General features: G+C 44.8%; 1 pseudogene; it reads right to left on the bottom strand.

Moving 5' to 3' along the window:
- The window catches only part of LOC124594029, a 352,828-nt pseudogene that overhangs the window by 224,978 nt on the left and 108,318 nt on the right, over positions 1-19,532 (bottom strand).

Below are 19,532 nucleotides of genomic sequence, written 5' to 3' on the forward strand. Positions count from 1 at the left end.
GTGTACGGGCCACAGCGCCATCGCTTGCCAATGCAACGCTGGAGAATAACATGTGAGCAACCACACTATCCAAGAACACCTATATTCTGCTGAAAGCATGTCACAGAGCACGAAGGATGGCAACAGCTAGAGAACACTGCCAATTGACTCACAAAACACAGAGAAAGAGCGCCATAACTGCTGACTACCAACTCTCTTGCAGATGCTTGGAAGGCCTTTTACTCTGCTTTTGCGGTCTTCGGTCCGAAGACTCGTTTGAAGCAGCTGTCTACGAAGTCGATACTGCGCGATCCTCTTCATCTCCACCTGAGTGCTACTATCTGCAGCTGCTGCTTACTTCAGTGAAGGCTTGGTCTACCTCTATAAGTTTACTCACTACCCCTGCGCCCAGCCTACCTTCCACACACACACACACACACACACACACACACACACGCACACACACACACACACACACACTTCACTCCATTAGCAAACTGACGATTGTTGGAAGCCACGAGAAGTGTCCTGTTAGGTGATCCTTCCCTTTAGTCAAGTTATGCCACAAATTTCTTTTTTTCTCCAATTAAATTCAGTTCCTCTTCATTGTGGCGGTGGTGGTCTAGTTGGTAGACCACTAGACTTCAGTCCAGGAGGTTCTTCTTAAATCCCGAATAGGGGCGGAGATTCTTTCCTCGTTCCAGTTGCTTCAGAACTGCCATAGGTACACTCAGCATGCTATCAAGTTAGTACCGGGGATGTTTCCCGGGAAAAAACGCACCTGGGGTGATGGGCTTGCCACCCTCCACCTCCTAGTGATCTCTGCCTAAGGCCAATAGCCCGATAACAGAATTGCGCCACAGACTTTACTTCTACCTCTCTATTAGTTATTCGGTCTACTCATCTAATCTTCACCATTCTTATGTAGCATCACATTTCAAACGCTTCTATTGTCTTCCTGTCTAAACTTCGTATCGTCCACATATTACTTGCGTACAAAACTACACTCCATACAAATATCTTCACAAAATACTTCCTGAAATTTAAATTTATATTAGACGTTAAAAAATTCCTTTTTTCAGAGATTGTTTTCTTTCTATTGCCAGTCTGCGTTTTATATCCTCTGTATTTCGGTGGTTAGCACACTGGACTCGCATTCGGGAGGACGACGGTTCAATCCCGTCTCCGGCCATCCTGATTTAGGTTTTCCGTGATTTCCCTAAATCGTTTCAGGCAAATGCCGGGATGGTTCCTTTGAAAGGGCACGGCCGATTTCCTTCCCAATCCTTCCCTAACCCGAGCTTGCGCTCCGTCTCTAATGACCTCGTTGTCGACGGGACGTTAAACACTAACCACCACCACCTGTATTTCGGCCATCGTTAGTTATATTGCTGCTAATAGACCACAACTCGTCTATTACTGTTAATGTCTCATTTACTAGTATAATTTCCTTAACATCACCTGATTTACACTGTCCACTCATATTAATGTGACTACCTACCAAAATCCTGAATAAGCACCATTTGCAGCATGGACCGCTGCGAGACGTGACGGAAGGGAGTCCGTTAGGTTCTGGAAGGTACGGACAAGCATGTGGAGCCATGTTGACTCTAGTGCCGTGGCCAGCTGAGCTAGTTTCTCTGTTGAGGATCCACGGGGCGAGCAACCTGTCTGAGGTAGTCCCATAGACTCTCGACTGGGTTTCTATCCGGAGAGTTTGGTGGCCAGGAGAGTACGGTAAACCCGTCCTGGTGCTCTTCGAACCACGCACGTTCTCTGCGAGCTGTGTGACACGTTCCACTCTCCTGCTGATTGATGCCACCATGTTGTTGTTGTGGCCTTCAGTCCACAGACTGGTTTGATGCAGCTCTTCATGCTACTCTATCCCGTGCAAGCTTCTTCATCTCCCAGTACCTACTGCAACCTACATCCTTCTTCTGTTTAGTGTATTCATCTCTTGGTCTCCCTCTACGGTTTTTTTTTTTAGCCGGCCAGTGTGGCCGAGCGGTTCTAGGTGCGTCAGTTTGGAACCGCGAGACCGCTACGGTCGCAGGTTCGAATCCTGCCTCGGGCATGGATGTGTGTGATGTCCTTAGGTTAGTTAGGTTTAAGTAGTTCTAAGTTCTAGGGGACTGATGACCACAGGTGTTAAGTCCCATAGTGCTCAGAGCCATTTGAACCATCTACGATTTTTACCCTCCACGCTGCCCTTCAATACTAAATTGGTGATCGCTTGATGCCTCAGAACATGTCCTACCAACCGACCCCTTCTTCTAGTCAAATTGTACCATATCTCCTCTTCTCTCCAATTCTATTCAATGCCTCCTCATTAGTTATGTGATCTACCCATCTAATCTTCAGCATTCTTCTGTAGCATACTAACGAAAACCAAACTGCATGTAGGAGTGGACATGGACATCCATACTTGTGTTGATACATTGCGCCTTCCTGAATAGGGAGATCACCGAGGGAATGCCAGTAAAACATTCCCCAGACCATGACCCTCCTTCCTCCAGCCCGGTCCTCGCCGACGGCTGTTGCAGGGTGTTTTCTTCCATACATTTCAAGTCGTACACGCCAACAGTCGTCTGTCCAGTGTAGCACAAAACGTGATTCAACTGAAAAGACTAGCTGACGCCACTCAGTGGACGTCGAGTTGCGGTATTCCTGTGCAAATTTCAGCATTCGTCGCTGACAAACAGCAGCCAGCGTTGGTGCTTGGACCAGGCACCTGTTGCAGAGGCCCATACTCAGCAACGATCACTGAACAGTCGTTGAGGAGACACCGTTGTTAGCCCTAGGTTCATGTGAGCGGTCAGTTGCTCAACAGTTCCTCGTCTATTCACCCGTACGCATCTCTACAGCCGTCGTTCACCTCTTTTGTCTACCGCTACTGTGCACCACAGTTGCCACCGCACCAGTTCTGGATAGTGCCATCTTGCCATGCGCGGTATACTTTAACCAGGGTGACACTCGAATAGTTTACAAACTTAGCCATTTCGGAAAAGCTTCCACCCCTGGCTCGAAAGCCAATGATCATGCTCTTTTGGACATCAGGTAAATCGCTCTGTTTGCGCAGTATGACTACGACTGCATTGTTTTCTGCGTCAAACCGCCATCCCCCCCCCCCCCCCCCCCCCCCCACGACACGCTTCGTGTACCTCCACTGCTAGTGCTACCACTTGCCGTCTGTGAGTGGTTACAGCTCGTTGATGTCGAACATAGGTGATGCCCGCATTACTGTGACAGGACCGGTAATTTTCCCATACGCCTTTACCCATGTAATACTTGTGTTGACGTTCACCTTATATCTCTTGTCAAGAATTAACCATTCCGTTCGACTGACTAACAAAATTCTTTGCTGTTTCCTATAGAACTACAATGTCATCAGCAAACCTCAAAGTTTTAATTTCTTCTCCCTTTACTGCCAGCACAATGTACAGAGTGGGTAAGATCGATGATAGGGTGCAAACCTGTTTCACTACCTTATCATCTGTTCTTCTATTGTGTTCTTCGACTCTTATAACTGCTTCCTCAGTGGCTCGGGGTAATAAACGACGGCGAAAGATTATCGCACCGTTTTTGCGACTGGGTAAGTGCGACGATGATCTCAGGTGGTGGACACGTACGGTTGCGGAAACTAGTAATCCCTGGACTATGGGACTTAACATCTGTGGTCATCAGTCCCCTAGAACTTAGAACTACTTAAACCTAACTAACCTAAGGACATCACACACATCCATGCCCGAGGCAGGATTCGAACCTGCGACCGTAGCAGTCGCGCGGTTCCGGACTGAGCGCCTAGAACCGCTCGGCCACCGCGGTCGGCCGTATTTCTCTGGATTTGTGAGGATTCCGTAGTCAACAGACCTTTGGAAGATTATGCCATTTATGTGTGCAAAGCGAAAGTGCAGTTACCGCAATGCTTCTTCGACAAAGTGCAGAAAAGTCTTGCTACATATTTGATTACAGGCACTCGGTCCAATCTCGGCCCTCTATAGTCGCCACAGGGACGCCAGCCGTCTGGAATCTTTGGTAGCAAATGAAGGGGAGAAGCCCCGTTGCTTTCATACAAGTTGCAAGCTACAGCGAGGAGCGACTGGGAAGACATGGAAGTACCATATAAATCAAGTTACAGCAGCTGTAGTTAAAGGTGCGAAGTTAAGGCGTGTATCGAAGCACGCCAGCGTTGGGGCGAACTCAGTCATTTGACTGGCGATTGTCAGGGCAGGTACAAATTGTTGATCATCCGCAACAGACGCTCAGCCTTGCGTCTCGCTTGTATGAAGTCGGCTGATTAATTACATGCAATAAGTATAGTGGCATTATACGGTGATCTTTGAACTTGTTTGGATTCAACAACCAACCTTCAGTCAACAGATTCGGAAAAGTCTTCCAACTGTAGACGGGTTCAGACATTTAGGTGAGATTAATGAGCTGATTGGATAAGTCGCGGAGCTAGCAAAAAAAGAACTGCAAAACTACGAAGATTGTATAAATTGACTTGAACCAATTACAATAAAAAAATCTCTATTACAGAATGCAAAATTACGACATTACAATACGCTTGTTAAAACAAGAATTTTGCGCATATGAATCTGACAGCAGATCTCAAATCAAAAATATCAAAAGACTAGAAAGAATGAAATATTTTGAGTAAAATTCTAGGACCAAAATACGAGAATGGAATTCGAATGATCAATAACTCAAAAGAAACCCATCAAGTTACAGAAAAAGTGACAGATACAATCGGAAAATGACGATTACAGTTTTTTTTGATCATTTATGTAGAAAGCATGTTCAACAGGCTCACAAAAGATTTCAGTTTTAGATTGAGCTTACCAGTTGGCTAACAAAAATTCATGATCACAAAAAGAAATTGACATACAGGAAGAAATACTCTATTAAAAAAAGATAGACCAAAATTTCTAATAATGATGAACACTCAGAGATTTGCTGAGAAGCCATCTTGACAATTTTTAGAATGTCTAGAGGAACGGGAAAGGAAAAACACAGCGAATGGATGAAGAGGTATTCGGAGGAAAAAGAGAAAAAAGCGCTACATAGTTAAGGGGCTCCGGAAAGGCTCAAAATCATGAAAAGTTCAATTTTTACTTTTTTCCGTTTTCTGAATCTTCAGACTATTACCTTTTAATAGATATACACTCCTGGAAATGGAAAAAAGAACACATTGACACCGGTGTGTCAGACCCACCATACTTGCTCCGGACACTGCGAGAGGGCTGTACAAGCAATGATCACACGCACTGCACAGCGGACACACCAGGAACCGCGGTGTTGGCCGTCGAATGGCGCTAGCTGCGCAGCATTTGTGCACCGCCGCCGTCAGTGTCAGCCAGTTTGCCGTGGCATACGGAGCTCCATCGCAGTCTTTAACACTGGTAGCATGCCGCGACAGCGTGGACGTGAACCGTATGTGCAGTTGACGGACTTTGAGCGAGGGCGTATAGTGGGCATGCGGGAGGCTGGGTGGACGTACCGCCGAATTGCTCAACACGTGGGGCGTGAGGTCTCCACAGTACATCGATGTTGTCGCCAGTGGTCGGCGGAAGGTGCACATGCCCGTCGACCTGGGGCCGGACCGCAGCGACGCAAGGATGCACGCCAAGACCGTAGGATTCTACGCAGTGCCGTAGGGGACCGCACCGCCACTTCCCAGCAAATTAGGGACACTGTTGCTCCTGGGGTATCGGCGAGGACCATTCGCAACCGTCTCCATGAAGCTGGGCTACGGTCCCGCACACCGTTAGGCCGTCTTCCGCTCACGCCCCAACATCGTGCAGCCCGCCTCCAGTGGTGTCGCGACAGGCGTGAATGGAGGGACGAATGGAGACGTGTCGTCTTCAGCGATGAGAGTCGCTTCTGCCTTGGTGCCAATGATGGTCGTATGCGTGTTTGGCGCCGTGCAGGTGAGCGCCACAATCAGGACTGCATACGACCGAGGCACACAGGGCCAACACCCGGCATCATGGTGTGGGGAGCGATCTCCTACACTGGCCGTACACCACTGGTGATCGTCGAGGGGACACTGAATAGTGCACGGTACATCCAAACCGTCATCGAACCCATCGTTCTACCATTCCTAGACCGGCAAGGGAACTTGCTGTTCCAACAGGACAATGCACGTCCGCATGTATCCCGTGCCACCCAACGTGCTCTAGAAGGTGTAAGTCAACTACCCTGGCCAGCAAGATCTCCGGATCTGTCCCCCATTGAGCATGTTTGGGACTGGATGAAGCGTCGTCTCACGCGGTCTGCACGTCCAGCACGAACGCTGGTCCAACTGAGGCGCCAGGTGGAAATTGCATGGCAAGCCGTTCCACAGGACTACATCCAGCATCTCTACGATCGTCTCCATGGGAGAATAGCAGCCTGCATTGCTGCGAAAGGTGGATATACACTGTACTAGTGCCGACATTGTGCATGCTCTGTTGCCTGTGTCTATGTGCCTGTGGTTCTGTCAGTGTGATCATGTGATGTATCTAACCCCAGGAATGTGTCAATAAAGTTTCCCCTTCCTGGGACAATGAATTCACGGTGTTCTTATTTCAATTTCCAGGAGTGTATAATTTATTCAATTTCGAAGACTACAACTATTTTTAAATTTTTTAGAAATGTGTTCTACATGGGCGAGACCCGCTGTGGCGCTGTTAAACTGCTGTCAAATGGTGTTATTATTAACGTCCGTGTTCATCAGGTACATTTTAGTGATGTGAGATAAAGTATGTGTTGTGGCTAACCTGTGATGGTTCAATATATATCGCTGGTGTGATTGTCGAGTGTTTCATGTTTATTTACTCTGTCGTTATCTCGAAAATATTCGTAATTAATTCTGTTTCTTGAGTCTCTGTTTTGTTGAAGTATAATAATGAGTAAAAGTAAAGTTATTAGAAATCCTCTGAAGGCTTTTAAGAAAAGGAGAAATGTTGGAAAGCCAAAGGTATGTGTTATTACTGTAAACAATACAGACGATAACCAAGTGAGTGAACCTAACCTGTCAAGTACACCTGCCCATAGCAGTCAAAGTGGGAAAGAAAATACTTCAGCCGGCCGCTGTGGTCTCGCGGTTGTAGACGCGCAGTCCGGAACCGCGCGACTGCTACGGTCGCAGGTTCGAATCCTGCCTCGGGCATGGATGTGTGTGATGTCCTTAGGTTAGTTAGGTTTAAGTAGTTCTAAGTTCTAGGGGACTGATGACCACAGCTGTTAAGTCCCATAGTGCTCAGAGCCACTTGAACCATTTTTTGAAAATACTTCACAGAAGAAGCTTGGTTCAATGAGTGAAAACTATGAATGTTTTATGGGCGAAATATTTGATATGTCGGTTCTCAAAGGAATTTTTTCAAACTGTGTAAGATGTATTCATTGTAGTGAAGTTGGTCTGGAACTCTCCGTAATAAAGCCCGTAGGACTTGCTAGTGAAATACAACTGAAATGTGACAAGTGTTCATACATGACCACCTTTTGGAACAGTGTTGCAGTAACTGCAACTGAAGAAAATGGTAGCAAAAGCTACGAACACAACAACGAACGATGCTTGCTTTAGACAAGGAACGCCTTCGGGCTGCAGACAGGGCTGTAAAGAGTCTAGAAATACAAGCAAGAGTAAACAGGAGGAGGAACAAGAGGAAGCTGGAGGAGGAGTTTGCAGAGGATGAAGATAATCCATCCTATTGACCTGGAATGCACTTAAAAAGTAAATCCAATTTTTGTCGCTCGATTCCCAAAACTTTTATTTTCTCATACTAATTACATGTTTTCTAAGGATCTCAAACATATTTGTTTCAAACTTTCAGTAAATGTTACACAGTACCTTCCGCATAATTTAACACAGCCTTTTTCCAAAAAACTGTATATTTTTGAATATATAAATAAAAAATTGCAAAAAAATGTTGTGAATTTTCATTACAATTGAAAAAAAATTCATCTTTAATAACTGAACTAAAATTTTGTAAAATCCCTGTGTTAAGTTGTAGCCCATATTCCAATAAATAATCTGTAAAAAGTTCCACTTCCTACCTCAAATACTTTGTGAGGAAAGATGTAATTTATAAGCGTTATTTTAACATTGCAAGTATAGGGCGTTCCGGAGCCCCTTAAAACATGTTCTCCAGTGGGACACAAAATTAAAAGAATATGTACACTTCACTGTGAACGACCAGCCATTATCCACTTTCTTTTATAGGAGCCACGTTTCGAATGCGTCAGCTGCAACAGGGAGAGCGCCAGATGTGGCGTGATGCAGGTACGCTAACGAACGGTCTGTATTCCTTAATAACAGACCAATAACGCCTTTCATGACGTATCATGAAGTGCCCTGAACAGAAAGTCAAGTGTACGACAAGAACGCTGCGTTAGCCTCTATATCGCAGTTTAAAAAAGAAGTTGAGTGAATGACGTTTCAATACACGGTTTTATGGCGACCACTGGAAGTCCGATATTCGCCTTTCCTATCATTTTTACTAATGCCTTTGATCACCAGACGGTAAACCTGGTAAAGACGAGGATGTCCTCGAAGCAAATTGTATTGACAGAAGTGGGAAATGTTACAACATGAAGTACCAGTGCCCTATTTATCATACTTTGTGGAGATGTTATTACCTAAGAGTACTAAACGATTAAACAATGGAGTCCTTGGATAAAAAGTTCTCCGTTACCGTGAAGTATCAAATGATTTAAGTTTCATTCCATTCGAAAATGGAGTCCATCAACAACATGACAGGCGTGACCCCTACAGACACAAAAATGCCCCAGTATTCGTCGTGGTATGTAACCAAACAGCCTCCAAATATCATTTTGAGAAATTTCTTCCCCTGCCTGAAATGCTTGCTGTGCCAGTACATGAAGTTTGCTGGTTGAAGGGTAGTGTGAAAGTATACAGCCTCCCATCGCATCCCAGACATTCTCTATGCTTGACAAATTAATGAACTGGGAAGGTCATTCAAAGCTCCTTACATTTCTAAAGGTGTTTGTGGTGTGAACTGTAGTGACGGCCTTGCATTATCCTACTGAAAAATACCACTTGCTACTGCGGTCATGCAGAATGTGGCGACAGGGTTTATCATCCTTGCCAAATAAAAATACTGACGAGCATTCAACCTCCCTTTAGTAATTACCAAATCATTCCTGTTATGATACCCAATAGGTCTCACACTACGATTCCAGGAGTTGTAGAAGTACAGATCTCGAGAGTCGCTGCTTTCTGTGGCCTTTCAGCATGTCGTCTACAGACACGTCGATCTGACCGCAACAAACAGAAGCAAGAGTCATCACTGAACACCACTCAATGTGCCTGTTGACTCTAGCTCTGCACCCTGCAAGTCTGTTGTCCGCGGTATGATATCAGCGGTAAACGACGTATCGCAACTCTAGACCTCAGCCCACTTCCACTAATTTTTTTCCCCGGAGATAGGTATCGATATAAAGAGTGTAATGTCTGCCCGAATATGAGCTGTGGTCATCCCTCTGTTGGTTAGAGAGAGAGTCAAACAATCCTACGGTCTTCTCGTGGTGCAGTATTTTTGGAAAGATTCGTGCCAAGTCATCTTGCCACACTGTTGTCGTGCGTCCATCTGGTCGGCCCTTGTTCTGCAGTCATTTCCACTACTGCCTTTGTCGGTATGATGGCCCGGTGTTCGTCATGCAATGATTCGCCCTTGTCCAAGTCCGAAAGATGCTAATAAGCGATTTACACCTGAAATTTCCAGTAACTTTAGACACATTCAGTCGTCATCATGTAGTCACACTAATCTTTATGTGTAGAAAGGTCTTTAATCTGTGCTGAAAATAAGCTTTCTCAAGGATGAAATTTGATCAACGTATCGCACAAACTTGAAAACAGTACATTTTGATAGTGCTGGGTCCAGGTTCTCATGGTCTAACAATTTCCGTTAATGTACTAATCTATCACGCGACTGTACGTGATACGAACCCAGACGAAGACGTGTACGTTTTATGGTAGAGAGGGCTGGGTCTTACCCTGGCAGAGCTCCATGGGCCGTAGGCGCAGCTCCTTCTGGCTCTGACATGCCTCCATGCGCATGGCGCACTCTGACGGGTAGGTGCGCATATCGGAGGCGCACACGGGCCCGCCCCCGCTGCCGGCCGCCCCCGCCTCCGGCTCGGGGCCGCAGTCGAACTGGCAGGTGCAGTGCGGGTACTCGTCGGGCCCCAGCCGACACGTCGCGTCGAAGTCGCACTCGATGTTGAGGCAGGCCTCGCGCTCCGCGTCCACCGTGTTCTCTAGCGACGTCTGCCACGAGTCCAGGTCCAACTCGAAGGCGCCGCCGGGCAGCGGCTGGAACACTACCTCTTCCGCCTCCGTCTGCAGCGTCGTCGGGACCGTAGTCAGGTCTTCTTCTTCTGCGAAAGCATTGCTCGTCAACAGCGTGGTAGCGTCTTCAGGAGACTAGTTGGCACTATGAGAGTAAAAGTGTCATTCTGCGTCTGTCGTCATTGTAGACTGCAGTGTTTGTGGAATATGCAAACCGCAGAAAAATAGACTGAAGGGAAACAAATTGCAACACCAAGAAGGAGTTGTGGGACATAAACGAACGTTAGTAGACGAGTTTCTGCATCTGAAAGATAATGTCTACTCGAGTTTCGCGGGAGTCGCATATGACGCTAGTAGCGCCACTATGAGGAGGAAAATCAGGTTCGCTTTAAATACACGCTGTAACGGTCTTGAGCATTATGTACCTTCGAAATTGGACGTGGTGAGTTGATGCTAGTCAAGAATGCTTTTAAGGTGACAAAGACGCCATTATCAACAGCTCACTGAGTTTGAACGAGGTCGTGTACTAGGGCTACGAGAAGCTGGAGGTTCCTTCTACGATATTGCAGAAAGACTTGGCAGGAATGAACGTAGTCGCTGTACATGATTGCTGGCAGTGGCGGTCACGTGACTGTAGGTCGCAGGAAGACCGGGCTGCAGAGGGCCACGTGGCACTGCGGCGAGGGAAGGCCACTGCGTTCGGCGTATGGCTCTGGCGCATCGTACAGCATCTGCATGTGCAGTTTGAGCAGCATTTGGCACCACAGTGACGCAACGAACTGCTGCAAATCGGTTACTTCAAGGACAGCTCCGAGCCAGACGCCCCGTAGCGTGCATTCCACTCACCCCAAACCACCGCCATTTGCGACTTCATTGATATTAAATGGGACCTCATTGGAAGGCAGGTTTGAGATCTGTTGTGTTTTCTGATCAAATTTGGTTCTGTCTTTGTGCCAGTGATGGATGTGTGTTGGTCAGAAAGAGGACGGTTGAGGACCTGCAACCAATCTGTCTGTGTGCTTAATACATTGGAGCTACACCTGCAGTTATGGTCTGGGATATCCTACGCACCCTGAATGTAAATTTGTACGTGAATGTGGTGATTCGATCTCTTGTGTTTCCATTCGCGAACAGCATTCCAGGTGGTGTTGTCTAACAGGATAACACGTGTCCACTTACTGCTGTTGCAACCCAACATGCTGTACAGAGTGTCGACATGTTGTCTAGCCATGCTTGATCACTAAAACTGCCTCCAATAAAGCACGTATGGGACAACATTGGACGACAACTCTGGCGTCACGCACAAACAGCATATGAATATCTTAGAAGAAATGGAGATATATGCTCATTTGAAAACCAAATCATCAATGCTGCTCAATGAACAATTAGATTTTCGCCAAAAATATTTTTACGACCTTTTTGACGAAATTTTATAATGAAGATGCACCTACTCTTTTGTTTTAAAATATAAGATTAGTTATAGCCATGGCAAAAGCTATGTATGAAAACTATGCTACACAATATATAAAATTTTTATTAAATTGAGATTGATTATTATAAAAACTATTAGATCGATGAGTTCTAAATATTTAATCAGCGGTCTCATCAGTTATTCAGACATACATAATACGGAATGTACTCTTGGCTGCTACCCTACAGCTATAAAGAATGTCACTATGAAAACTACAGTTAAAGTAAGACGATTCTGCAACATCCATCAAAGATGCAATTGTGATGTAGGCGACTCAGTATAATCGATATATACCACAACTCCAAGGACTTTTACATCTTTGATATAACTGACACTGTAATAGTATTAAGGTTGCCCATCGAGGGCACAACTACTACACATCGTAGTTTACGGCTTTTATCTAAAATATTTATGTTTTAGATACATACTAATTATCTGTTAATCAGATATTTTAAATGAATCAATTTTATGTTATTAGTGTATTTAGTACTTTTACACTACGACGACAACGTCATATTATGAACGCTGATTGGCAGTTGTGAAGAGAGGAATTAGGCGGAGCCTCTGCGTATTTAACCCCATGCCCAGCACTCATAACCATCAGCTGACTTCGTAGCAGCTGGGGAGATCTCCACCTACCATCCTTCAAGGAAGCCATGGGTATAATAAGTTTTATTTTATCTTATTAAAATTTTGTCATCATTAGACACTTTTCATTTTATTTTAAGATTGATCTCTAGTATTTTCTAAAATTAATTCACAGATCTGAAGACGGTTATATAAATATAACTGAAACCGGTCACCTATGTTATTGAGACAAAAGTGTTGTAATCAAGACTGAACTTTAGTTAAAATATGCAATGAATAGTCTTTGCAGAAGAAGTGCTAAGGTATGGAATGGAAGTTGTTGCACTGCAGGAAATCACATGGAAGGATTTATAAGCCGAAATTCTTCCTGTACTATTTATGAAAAGACGAAAGACAAGGGGAGTATGGAATTGGGTTTACAGTCTCCAAAGATATGCGTAGATCTGTTATTGCTTTCACACCACATAATGAAACAATATGTACTCTTCGTATGAAAGGCAAATTCCACAATGTGACCTTCGTGAGTGTATGTGCACCTACGGAAGAATCAGATGAAGATACTGTAGACGTCTTCCACGATCAACTACAGGAGGTTTGTGACAGAAAACCCAAATATGATTCCAAAATAGTTCTTAGCGTCTATAATGCAAAACTGGGAAAGGAACAGCTGGCCGGAGTGGCCGTGCGGTTCTAGGCGCTACAATCTGGAACCGAGCGACCGGTCTGGTCGCAGGATCGAATCCTGCCTCGGGCATGGATGTGTGTGATGTCCTTAGGTTAGTTAGGTTTAATTAGTTTTAAGTTCTAGGTGACTGATGACCTCAGAAGTTAAGTCGCATAGTGCTCACAGCCATTTTTTTTGGGAAAGGAAGAGGCATTCAGAAGTGTGTTTGCTAAGGAAATTCGGATGAAACTAATAATAATGGTATGAGTGTTGCCCAGTTTGTTTCTGCAAACAAGTTGAAGGCAGTAAGTGCCTGTTTTCCAAGTAAAAATATCTACGAAGGGACATGGAAAATACCAGGAACAAATGAAGCAAACCAATTAGACCATATGCCATAATGAGACAGAAACTTGGCATGGCTGCCAAAGGAAGTAGTTACTGAATAAAGAAATGGAATACAGAACAACTGAAAGATAGGGCTGCTGTTCAGGAGTACCAGAACAAATTGAGACAGGAGTTATAAACAAAAGATGGTGGAGACAAAGAATGGAACTTTATTAAAGATGCCATTAGGACAACAGCACATGAAATACTGGGGGAAACAAGGAGACTTAGGAATGAAGACTCGTATGATGATGAATGTAGGCAGGCAGTGGGAGAGAAAAACGAAGCAAGGTTGAAGTGGTTCAAATGGTTCAAATGGCTCTGAGCACTATGGGACTTAACTTCTGAGGTCATCAGTCCCCTAGAACTTAGAACTGCTTAAACTTAACTAACTTAAGGACATCACACACATCCATGCCCGAGGCAGGATTCGAACCTGCGACCGTAGCAGTCACGCGGTTCCAGACTGTAACGCCTAGAATCGCTCGGCCACTCCGGCCGGCAAGGCTGAAATGCTTGCAGCGGAACACTAGATCAGATCAGGCACTATACAGCGAAAAGAGAATAGAGGCAGCAGGGGTATGTAGCAGGAAAAAAAAAGAAGCCATGATGAGAAAGACAGAGGAGATGGAAGAGCACTACCATAGGAATGAATATAGAAAATTCTACAAGAAAATTAAAGAAGGAACTCAACAGTATAGGCCGAAAATAACAGCTTGTAGGACAAAGAAGGATATCTACTGACAGATGAACAAGATGTTCTGGATAGATGGAGAGAATACTTCAAGGGAATTTTGGAGGGCAATCCTATCAGGAATGAGCAGCCACTCTATTATTATACCGCAGAACCAGAAGTAGAGGAACCAACGTTAGAGGAAGTACGGAAGATAGTGTATTGCCTAAAAAAATTACAAAGCACCAGGAACTGATGAAAAAACTGCAGAAGTGCTAAAAATGGAGGAACTGGTCTTCATAAGCGGATCCGCAAACTTATCAAGTTGATATGCAATCAGGAAAGAATCCCAGAAGAATGGACCTTAGGTGTAATTCAACCAATGCACAAGAAAGGAGACAAGACCTGCTGTCAAATTAGCAACAACTTACCCAACTGACTGTAACCTATAAGATCTTCTATGGTATTACCTGCAACAAAATGGTTCTAATGGCTCTGAGCACTATGGGACTTAACATCTGTGGTCATCAGTCCCCTAGAACTTAGAACTACTTAAACCTAACTAACCTAAAGACATCACACACATCTATGCCCGAGGCAGGATTCGAACCTGCGACCGTAGCAGTCGCGCGGTTCCGGACTGCGCGCCTAGAGCCGCTAGACCACCGCGGCCGGGTATCTGCAACAGGTTGGCACCATATGCAGAAGAGATTCTGGGGAGTATCAGTATGGATTTCGGCCTAATAAGTCAACAACAGTCCAGATATTTGTGCTGAAGCAAATACTGAAAAGGCAGATGAGTATAACGTTGAGCTTCATAGCTTGTATGTAGACTTCAAGCATGCCTTTGATAGTCTCAGTAGAGCACAAATGCTAAATGATTTGCAGCTGCTTGGTACACCATCGAAGTATGTCTCACTTATTCAAGCAGCACTGGCTGTTTCCAAGGCTGTAGTGCGAGTGGATGGAGAACTGAGCAAGTAGTTTAGCATTAGTAAAGGAGTCAGACAAGAGGACGCCCTCTCTACAATGCTTTTCAATCTGACTCTTGTAGCAACCATGCGGAAGCTTCAGATTTCTGGCTACGTAGGATCAAATTCGACTCAGATACCCGCATATGCTGATGATGTAGCAATTATTACTAGAAGAAGGGTATCATTAGAGAGGACAAATGCGAGCCGAAAGAAGCCACAGAACCCAGAGGCCTTCCTAAAAATGAAACTAAGTACATGAATTTCACCGAAAAGGATAATAATAACTTGGATAGACTTTCAGCAGGTGGTTTCAATTTTCAACATGAGCAGAACTTTGACTTTTTGGGCTCTAATATCAACAGCACAAATTCCATGTCAATTGAAACAAAACTGCGCATCCAAAGTGGTAATAGGTGCTTCCATACGTTTAAGAAATTGTTGGCCTCTAGATTATTAAATAGGCAGCTGAACCTGCAACTATATAAGATCATGATCAGGCCAGTTGTAAACTACGGATGCGAAACATGGACATTAACGAGTGTTGATGAGCACCAGCTCAGGATATTTGAACGTAGACTGCTGTGCAAGATCTATGGGGCAGTTCAGGTTGACAAGGGTTTCTGAAGATCCAGGACGAATGCTGAGCTGGACCGCCTCATTCAAGGAGCTAACATAGTAACAATTATAAAAAGTAGAAGAATAGCCTGGCTTGGACATGTTCTCTCGATGGACACTGGAAGAACAACTAACAAGATTTTTGAATGGAGCTCAACAGGAAGAAGACAGAGAGGAAGGCAAAGAAAACGGTGGGTAGATGATGTGGAAGAAGATACAAAATCTCTCAAAGTCCGAGGATGCGGAGAACCGCGCTGGAGAGGGCAGAATGGAGGAATCTTGTTGATGAGGCTAAAACCCACACAGGGTTGTAGTGCTGTGAGAAGAAGAAGAAGAAGAAGAAGAAGAAGAAGATCACAAGACATGGCTCAATGTAATATATATTATTTTGAGTCATTGTACGTCATAAAGAGGTTAATTATGTTTGTCCTTTTTTCCTTTTCGGCGTATTTTGGGATCATTTACTTTTTTCGATAGGAACAGTTTTCTTTCAACTAATCCTGGCTATTCTCAGTTCGAACCATGATCAGGTTGCCTCTAGTACATATTTTCTCTAGTAAGCAGAACCATCTCTGAAAGTCGAGATTCCTTGCACCTACGAATGTGAAGATGTCTGTTAAACTGCAACGCCAACTAAAGTAAGGTTTTGGAAATCTACTGTCTGTAACTTTAGTGTATTTCAGCCAAATATGACCCCCGTTATACCAATTTTATTTACTTTTTACAGGATTTGTATGTGGTGTTTAAAGTCGACTGAGCCATGTTTTTGTTTCTTTTTTCAATCAATGTTTGCTCTAAATTTAGAAACGCTATATGCTGCTAAAAATCCGCAAGTGCCTAGCACACATATTCACACCCTTGTCAGCCACTAAGTCTTTGTCTTCTATCAAAATATTTGTAGAGTGAGGAAATTGCTGGTGAAAGTTTCAAATATGTCGTAACATACTCGAGGTTCCCGAATGAGTGTTTTGCATTGCGAGACACCTTCCGATGTATTAGAAGCTGCCTCCTAAACACATGAAGACTTTTCCCTTGCTGGACTTGGGCTCTGTTTTGTGAATGCTATACAGTCCCCAGTTCTTAATTTCTCCTCAGTCTCCTTTATATTTGGTTTGTTCATTTTGCTGTTCCCACCGCTATGATAACTGGGCTGCAATGAAACTACCTAAGGAAACATGTAGGTGGCTTGTTACGTTGGACTGATACCGCAACCTGTTGTCAAATGCAACAGGCTGAACGGGTCCCACGAAGCTTTCCAGGCTTGCAGAAACTCAAGTTGGCCACTGTGGTTCAGTACGTATGTACTTTTTCGTCTCCGTTGCGGCGGGCTGAGCTGCTTTAGTGGTTGCGGTGGAGATAGGGGCAGCAGGTAGGCCGGAAGGAGAAGTTGTACACTTCCGTTGGTGGCCTCCAAATACAGTGAGTCGCCAAAAGTGGCGGGAAGGCACAGGATGTGATGTCGGTCGTCAGTAGCTGAGGCCTATGCGCTGCTCTTGTCTCCGTACAGTCCTGACGAAAAATGGTGTCCTGGAGCTACACATTCTAATCGGCGACCATATGACCGAGACTGGAGCGTCTGTCGCCCCGTATGGATCTGTGGTAGCGACGCGACATCCGTTCGTGAGAAACCTGTGGTTGTCCTATGCTGCGCTTTAGATGCACATGGTCTTTGCTGTGTTGAAGATCTAACCCAGACGCTGATGAATTCCGAGACGCGATTTCGTGTGTAATCTACAATGTGTTGTAACTGTTACGTCTTGCCATGGCTTATCATCCAAAGTGCAAACTCGGCTAACCCGCGATCTGCTGCCATGCCCGCTACCCACCTGCCAGTGACAGACTGTTCACACGTCGTGTCTACACCCCCGCCATACGACGCACGTGTCGGGGCGTCATCAATGGCGCATCTTCAAGTGGCGCATTGCATCCCGTGATTTTTCCCGTGTCTTCATTTTGTATGAGCCCTGACAGCAGGAAGAGTATTATCGGACAGCACACCGGGTGTGCTACTCGGCCTTTCTAAGGGTAACTGCATCCGTCCCCAGCCAAAAGAGACGTTCTTTTGGAAGGTCATGATGCATATTGCCCCACACGACTGGCGTACAGCATGATAATGCTCTTCCTACTGCCACAGCCCGTGTAATTACAGTTTCGTAGCCGATACCATGCCATGTAGCTATAATTATCCACGATCTGGCGAGTAATAATTTGACCAACAATGACTCACAATTATGATGCCTGAAGATGGTGGATTAATCGTCGAAAACCGGTAGTTTTTAATGAAAGACATTGTGGCTGCGGCGAATTTTATTTACTGCAGTTACTAACTTCTGCGGACGGATCACTTACATCCATAGTCTAACAAGAGAAACAGTTTTAAGACTGAATATTCCAAAGTGAGAGGTGTCTGTTTTGGAGCTGTTCCTGTTCATAAAAGGATATTCCATGATAAGACTACCCAAAAAAATCAAGGCTATTTTATATCAGATACATTTCAGAGTTTTGGGGCGCTGAAAAACTGACACCTTTTGCTTCCTATTCATCGTCGTAATCCGTAGTGCCATTTGTCCCTCTTCCTAATCATATCTTTATTCCTCATCTCATTTCTAAATGGATCTTTTAACACACTGTTGAAAAGCGGTCATCACAAATTTTTACCATTTACCTTATACACGATACGTTACACACAATAAATGGAAATGCCGTGTGGCTAGGGCCTCCCATCGGGTAGACCGTTCGCCTGGTGCAAGTCTTTCGAGTTGACGCCACTTCGGCGACTTGCGTGCCGATGGGGATGAAATGATGATGACAAGTACAACACCCAGTCCCTGAGCGGAGAAAATCTCCGACCCAGCCAGGAATCGAACCTGGGCCGTTAGGTGTGACATTCCGTCAAGCTAACCACTCAGCTACCAGGACACTCAATGTTTGTAAATGTAGACACCGCCACTCTCTGCATGATGGGTAATATTTTCCGTAGCCCGTACTATATCATTCTCGTATTTGCAACAAAAACGAAATTTGTTGAAACCTGTAGACTTCTAAGAGAAGCTCCTCGTCCGTCTATGTCAGCTAATCTTATAAAGAAAAGTATGTGTTTGATAAAAAACCAAAGCAGAGGCAGCGTTCGCTCTGAAAAATATGCTGGAATTAGACAGAAATATCGATTCATTTTGGTTTATTTTTTATTAGCGTATTTCATAAAAATCATTATACACGGTATTTTAACGTAAACGCAACAGAGGAAGGTTTTAAAATATATGGGCGAATTTCAGCATCTGGTTTCTGTTTGTAAGAAGAATCAAAATCTCATCACAGCTTACACCATAAGATGCTTGTTTTTCCAAGGAAAATGGAAAAATTATTAAAAGAGTTTCTTCAAATAACACATACATCACTTTTAGCGCGTTGAATAAGGGGCGTTCAAAAAGAAACGGGCCGGAGGCATAATTACAGAAACCAATACCTGTATGTTACAAGTATTGACCCTGGCTGTTGAGAAACTTGCCCCACTGTGACACAAGGCGGTGAATGGCTGGGTCATAAGATACCCGGGGCTGCGATGTTAACCACTTCCGCACGTACAGCTGGACGTCATCCTCCGAGGCGAATCGTTTGCCCCTCAGAGCCTTTTTAAGAGGACCAAAAAAGCGTAATGACAGTGGGAGAGGTCTGTATGGAGGGTGGCAGAGAACCTCCCATTTAAATTCCTGCAGGAGTGCCGCGACTGTGTTGGCCGTATGAGACTTTGCATTGTCGTGGAGCAGGATGACCCCACGGGTGAGATTGTCTGGTCGTTTTGGTTTGATCGCTTGGCGAAGGGTGGTCAAGGTTGGCGAGTTAACACTGGGCATTCACTGTTGTCCCGTGCTGCAGGAAGCGGATCAGAA

The sequence above is a fragment of the Schistocerca americana genome, chromosome 2 (genome assembly GCF_021461395.2).
Source record: "Schistocerca americana isolate TAMUIC-IGC-003095 chromosome 2, iqSchAmer2.1, whole genome shotgun sequence".
NCBI lineage: Eukaryota > Metazoa > Arthropoda > Insecta > Orthoptera > Acrididae > Schistocerca > Schistocerca americana.